This window comes from Neolamprologus multifasciatus, chromosome 10 (assembly GCF_963576455.1).
Source record: "Neolamprologus multifasciatus chromosome 10, fNeoMul1.2, whole genome shotgun sequence".
NCBI classification, from domain to species: domain Eukaryota; kingdom Metazoa; phylum Chordata; class Actinopteri; order Cichliformes; family Cichlidae; genus Neolamprologus; species Neolamprologus multifasciatus.
The window spans coordinates 11302644-11309652 of record NC_140448.1 but is presented as its reverse complement, the minus strand read 5'-3'; the positions used below and the strand labels follow the sequence as shown (position 1 = coordinate 11309652).

The 7009-nt window shown below is 40.8% G+C and overlaps 1 protein-coding gene and 1 long non-coding RNA gene across 2 annotated transcripts in view; one reads left to right on the top strand and one right to left on the bottom strand.

Annotated features, from left to right (window-relative positions):
* Positions 1 to 149: 149 nt before the first annotated feature.
* On the bottom strand, positions 150 to 3864 carry LOC146509643 (uncharacterized). The gene is made up of 2 exons (XR_014876531.1): positions 3686 to 3864; positions 150 to 3203 (listed from the first exon to the last, which is right to left on the bottom strand). It is a non-coding gene; the product is annotated as an uncharacterized LOC146509643 (long non-coding RNA).
* Positions 3865 to 3961: 97 nt separating this feature from the next.
* Positions 3962 to 7009, top strand: part of npas2 (neuronal PAS domain protein 2) — a 47633-nt gene continuing 44585 nt past the window's right edge. Inside the window, exon 1 of the mRNA XM_085175415.1 lies at positions 3962 to 4225. The gene's annotated coding sequence lies outside the window, so the exon portion shown is untranslated. The remainder of the gene's footprint in view (positions 4226 to 7009) is intronic.

The following is a 7009-nucleotide window of genomic DNA, read 5'->3' as shown; positions in this document are numbered from 1 at the left end:
GTTAGAGAGGCAGGGTTGAGAGGTTTTGGGCATGTGCAGAGGAGGGATAGTGGATGCGCTGGGTAAAGTATGTTGAAGATGAAGCTGCCAGGCAGGAGGAAAAGAGAACAAGCATAGAGGAGATTCATGGATGTTTTTTGTTTAGGAAGGTTCCTAACTCAGTGAAGTGACTGGAATTGTCTGCTAAACAGCCAATAAGAGCTGTTCTTAAAATGCTTAGGAAGGGAGCTCTAGAAATAGAAAGCAGACTGTATCATTTTTCAACAGGTAAATATAAGAAAAGAAGATGTATTTAATTTTACAGGCTTTTAGAGGTAAATTATTGTAATGCTGCAATCACAGGTTTATCCATTCAGTGTTTTCTATAGTTTATATATAAAAACCCAGCCATTTCACTTCAGTGATAACCAGAAACAGCTCAAAGCCAGCAAACCCTATAAAGGAAGTGCCAAGTGAGAATGAGTGATGGAGGCCTAATAAAAATATTACAAAATAATAAGGCAATTACTATTAAAAATATTATTTTTTAATAAAATAATTATGTAATTCACAAATGGGAAGAATTGATGGATGATCTTTTTTTTTATATATAAGGTGTAGATAGAAGTCTCTGGGCACTGTGTGTGAGGTCCCAGGGGCTAAGACTCAGGTGGAGCTTTATCCATAGGAAAGCTGCATTGTTTTTAACAGCTTCACCAAATGAACCTGAAATCTGTGTTTAACAGAAGACCTGTAAGATGTGTAGAAAAACACCTAACATTATTTGATTGATCATGGACAGTTCCTGTGATAATTAAAGTACCGTTACTGTGCCACCTGGGTAAATGTGCACATGGCTCAGATATTAGTCTACTACACTGACACAGTCCCATTAATAGCTATATTCTGACAGACATCTCACTGTGTTTGTAACAGACTCAATAGAGAAAAGTCTCTGCGCAATTCTGAGATAAAAAAACTCAGTTTAGATAATTTCTGATATGTTTCATGAACACGCCAGTATAATAAGTGCGGCTCGGCTCGTAGCAGGACTGTGTAAAGAGTTTAGGACGGAGCCATAGTTTTGGCACTTTGCTTACAGTTTCGAACCATCCACCTGTGTCAATTACAGATTCGTTCATAACATCTTGCAACAATATCTTTGTAATGAAGGTTGTTCTCATTTGTATGAGCCACATAAAACAACAGGGTAAGAACACATTATGGTGAAGTATGTGTCCATTTGGGTAGTAAAAGGAGATAGGAAGTACTTTTGAAAGAGGGTGTAGAGGATGCTGTGCATATCTTAAAAGAGAGGCAACTGATCTGTTGTGGTGACCCCTAAAGGGAGTAAGTGAAAGAAGGAGAAGAAAACCTCATGGCCTTTCTTACTTTTAGATTAAGTAACACTAAATTATGCAGTTTTACTCAAAATGATGCAGAACTGTTGAGGCATAAATTTTCATTATTTTATTACTGTCACCCAGGGTGAAGTTTTCTGGGTGATGCACAGTCATGTTTTACAGCCTGACATGTTTTCATTATGAAATGTTTTTGAAACACACATTTTTGCACACGTAGAAACAAATTTGACAGACTTATGTATTTAAATAGTTCATGCGTAAACATTAATGGTATATTATTCACACGTGTTGACAAAAAACCACAGAATGTATCGGTGTTATACTGAAGCTGAACCCTGCACACAGTTCCTTGAAAATCTAAAAACTGAAAAAGCTCCATTCATTGGCTTAGATAGAAAGACTCATGGAAAGGTTGAGAGCATGTCTGAGTCTCAAATAACCACCAAGGTGAGGTCACTATTTTATTTGGGAAGCTGAAAATAAATACCCTATGCTTTCCTTCTTTGTAACTAGCAAAAAATGAACAAACAAAGATTACGTATAAACTTCTTTTGAAGTTTCTCACCGTGCACGGCTGGCTGACACAACACCCATCATCACAGATCACAGCTGCAAAGCTGTGATTGTTATTGGACTTTTGAGTTGTGGCTTTACGTACTCGCTCACATACATACACTCTCAAGGTTCCCTCGTGATCTCCAGTTAAATTGAAAAAAAAAAGTTCTCTTGCCGTTTGCTGTGGTTTGTTCAAATATTGCTTTTGAGAGAATTGGCAGCTTATGTTCACTTCGTCATTGTTTGAAGAGGACTCTTTGTGTGTGAGTGTGTGTTTCCCAGTGTGTGTTATGTGTGTGGTTTGACTCCACGATAAAGCTTTTTATATATAGAATAACAGTGGAGCGATGGTGTAGATTTAGTTCTCCTCACGTAGAGCCATGTGGTCTTTGCCCTGTTCATGAATAGCTATTCACTGGGAAAATTGTAAAGGAAAATGATGTGCGACGACTGGCAGACTCACACGCTTTCTCGCAGGCAGTTGCAAAAGAGTTTTCTTTGCAGACAAAACATCTATGTGGCCTGAAAATGATTTTATATCCTGTGGTGTCATTCTCCCTTCTGGCAGCATCCTTTCTGTTACGGTCATGAAACCCACTCGAAGCATTTGGCCTTGTTTCCCCTCCTGAGGAGTGATTTAGAGACACACATCCTGTGAGAGGTCTATTAGACAGCATATCTTTTGACAGATGAAGTGAAGGAGTGGGGGTGTTGGCCTATTTGATCATGCTTTGGATGCAACTTTCACAACAGAATTGTTTTAGAGTGTTACATGCTACCTTGTCTTTAGACATAGGAAAAACCACAAATCAGTCTAACTTTGTACAAATGCCTCCAGAACTGATCTGCAGGAGTGTGATCTGAACATGTGCTTCAGCTGCCTTTTTCAAAAGGAGTTAACCTTTCCTGTCACATAAATTTTCTTCTGTTTATATGCAACCCTAGAAATAATGCAGATTTATAAATAAAGCATTGTGCAAAAGCAAAGAGCCATCCGTTATTTCTTAATATTTTGATTGGAAACTGAAAAATAGGTCCAGTGATTTTTGTACAAACAAGAACATAGAGTATATAGGGCAAAAACAGAGTTTTCACAATTGTAATGAGCTTGAAAGTCAATCTAAACTCTCTTAGGCAGCTTTCTTCTTCAGGAATAGTTCTCCAAGGGTTCTTGAAGGACGTTCAAAGCTCTTCTTTGGATGTTCACTGTCAAGATGATCCCACACCGCTTCAATAACGTTCAGGTCTGGGCTCTGGGCAGGACAATTCTAGACTGACAGATGTTTGGACCCCAGTTGCTTTGACCTACAACACAGCATTTAAAAGCATATCTGCTTATCCACTAACATCTGAACCATTTTCATTGTATGTGAAGTATGCATGGTATGCATGAGTAGTGACCTGTAATGCTATAGTTGTAATGTAAAATAGCAAACCAGAGAAACTCAGTGAGGTACAACTCTTCCAGCCTCAACCAACTGTATATAGTGGAGTGGCTCATTTGAGCTGTTGCACTCTTAGCAGTTTACCCATGCAGATATTACGCACTGAACTAAAGGTGGCGCTGCAGCGTCCACTGATTGGTTGGACTGAGGAGAAAGTAGGGGACAGGTACGACTCAGCGGTGCGCCTCTCAGACCAACAAACTTTACGTGGTCTTTGGGTCAGCCACAGAGACACAAATCAGTCACACAAATAAGCCGAACAGTGGTGTGTAAAACAGCCAAAATGTGATCTTCAAAACGCCTTAAAATCTTCAGTTGTGTTGCACCCACGCGATAATTTACCTGTAGTGTTGTTTGGCCGAGAAACCCCAAAACGCAGACAACTGAAAGGCTAGATGGAGGTCCAGCCACGCCCCCTTACAGTAACCCTGTGGAGAGGGCGGTATTGGATGGCACTTTCCTCCAATGACGTCGTGAGAACAGGCGGGGCTTAAAAGACCGCCTCCGCTCTTCGGCAGACTGCAACCAGCCTGCTCACATAACTTAATATAGTATGTGGACCAGTGGGCGGGGCTGTGAGCGCGGGCGCACACTGGCTGCTGCCGGAGGCTCTCCATTCAGCCTGCATGAGTCCGCGGACAGGAGCCGGACTGACCAGCGCACTCTAATGAACGTGTGAGGTTTGTAGGCTGGGTCACCTCAGCAGCGTGCTGCAGCCTAAATACAGCCAGCGGCAGGAATCGTTAGCAGACTGCAGTGCAGTTTCACATGTGAGCAACTTTCTGGAATGTAACACGTCTGAGTTTTATTTGTTAAAACCCAGACTCTCACACACAAACACATACAGCCGCTCCTGTTTGGATCCTTATTCGGCAGAATAAGGTGAGTGTCCGGCTTTGTGCTCGTTACTTGTTACGGTTGTTATAAATGTGGCTTCAAATTGGAAACTTTCAAATAATAATAATATTTTAAAAAGTTGTTTTTAGTAGCTATCCTCTTCTCCTGATTCAGTCTGCTTCACAGTGTTTATAATAGCAATAGATGGTATATCTGCTTCTTTATGTCCCAATCAAACACATACATAACTGTTTAGATTGTTTTTTGTTTGTTTGTTTTATTTCTGTTTACTAAGTGAAGAAAGTCTTAGTCCTTTAGTGTGTGTTATAATCATTATATTGTGGGGAGCTGTGTAAGAATCTTAGTAAGTGCAGTAACTACTGTATAATGGAATCTATGTGCTGACATAGCTCTGAAATGTCAGTTTTTTCCATATGGAGACACTTGACTCCATCTGAAAAAGGAAGATTCTTGTGTGTGTGTGATTTGAAATATGAGGAATGAAATATGAATGTGGCTTAATTGGCACGAACAGACAAACAAACTAGAGTCTGATAAGCCAAGACACTTGTCCTAGTAAAATCAGCTCTGATATACATCTGAATGTCTGATCTGAATGACCGATGCTATGTCAGTGACAGCTGTAGTTCAGGGACCTGATGCGAAACAAAACCCAGAGCCAGGGATCCGGGGCATTTTGGTTGTTTTTTTTCTTTGCTCCAAAGTGTGCTGCTGTCAGAGTCTAAAAGATTATCCTGTGTGTCCATCTACTTACACTCGTGTTGAGGCTTGTGCCATTTTTCCGGCTTGCTGTGTCAGTGCTGAGGTTGGCCCAGGAGCCATGAGCAGTGATGAGGATGTGTGCTGACAGCTGAGCGGGGCAGGATGAGGCTGTTCCATGACTGACTGAACTGGGCTGTTCATTGCACCATATGCTCCTCTTTATATCGTGCTGCTAAACATTTGGGCCTGCCTCATGACTCATGCTGTCTTCGTCTCCCTTCAGCCAATTCTAATCCTGCTGCTAAATGGGACAATCAGAACATTGTTACACGGTGAGCTAGAAAAAGTTGTGGATTCCACTTTTGGCATTAGGTCTACCACTATGAAAACAGTATATAGCAGTCAATCAAAATCCTTTTACAGCTTCCAGTAACTGATAGGTATCATGGAGAAGGTCATCCACCACTTGTCAGACTAAAAAATTTGGCCTCTGGGTGATAAACAAATGTAGAGTGAGCCTGGACCAGCTGTGTCAGTAGTGCACTGTGCACCACTGACACAGGTGTGGGTGTTTCATTTTTTTTGTGTGTGTGTGGTAACCCAGAAACCCAGAAGACTGGTTTGAGGGTGTCAGGTAGTGGGGTTTAACCATTTACAGTGCTGATCACCTGATACACGAGTCTGTGCACAGAAGAAAAAAGGGAAACCCAATCTGCTGAGGTTCTGCTAAGATGTGTTCGAGGCAAACAAGGATTTCAGAGTTTCGAGAAATGCTGCCACAAATGTTACACATCTGTTTGTTTGTTTTTTTATAACCAACATTTATTGTAATGTAATCGCTTGCCCTGTACTCAGTGGAATGGCAATTTGAGACTTTTCTGCTCTCAAATTGAAAGTTTTCTTCTCTAATCTTCTTCATGTGGTCTTTTTTAGTTTTAGTCTCCTCCCCTGGAGACCTTTAAATGCAGGGAATATAAGTTATATTATAAGTTCTATCTGGATTTATTTCACCTTTAAGTATAAACTGAGCATGAGGCCTTGTAGACATTTCCGTCCTGACATAAAACTGTGGTTACTGTCTGTGATTTTTTTCTTCTTCTTTCATCTCTTTGCTGAAACTATGCTGTGGTGAAGGTTAGTTAACTGATGACACATAGCCTCTTCTCTGATGTTACAGAGCATGTTGTGGGGAAAGTAGGTTACTGGGCCATGTCCTGCAAGCTTAAACTGAAAGCTAGTCTGAATATTGCTAGAGCTGCTTAGTGTGACTGGGCATGCACAAATGGTGTAGGTCTGTGTAACAGCAAAGGGACTCCTCCTGCTTTCTGTCTCTTTAAGAAAACAGAGCTGCGCTCCACATAGAATGAATGTTGAATGTTCAACCCATGATGATTCATCACAAACGCATGAAATGGGGTGTAATCTCACAACAGGTTGATTAATAGATCAGAGGTTGCAAATAACCAAGTCCCGCTTACCTCCGAACACCAGAGGTGTCATCTTTGTGTGTGTGATTAGCTCATTTTGGCCTTATTGTCTCAGTACTGACATTGACTTCAAGTCTTATCACGGTGTTTTGCTTTTTTCTTTAACAAACCATATTAATTTAAAATCTTCCACATAAAACTAGAAGGCATACAAATACAATGTAAGACTTTAGGTTAGCCAGTTATTTCCACAGACATCAAGAAAAGCAGACATGAGCGCCACAGTGGCATGCGTACTTGGACAGAGCAGCAGCCAAACATTTAAATAGGTAAGTTCGAGGTAATAAAACAGAAAAAAAGCTGAGAGAGATGGGAAACAGGCTCCCTGACTACATGAAAGAGGCATTCAGAGTATTTGTAATTTCCATCAGAGCTAGACTTTCACTGCTTCTTACCAACAACAGCTCTTGTTGTTTCAAGTGTTTTGCGTGCTCTCTGTCCCAGAGGAGACGTGCATGAAGCAAGTTACTTTGTCCCGTGTGAGTCAAGATAACAGCTTTTTTGTGACACTATTAAACACAAACAGGAAGTGTGTGTTGAAGAAAACAGCACAAATGAATGACTGTGGAAAGAAAAACACCGTTCTGGCAAATCAGTTTTGACCTCACAGGTTTTAATG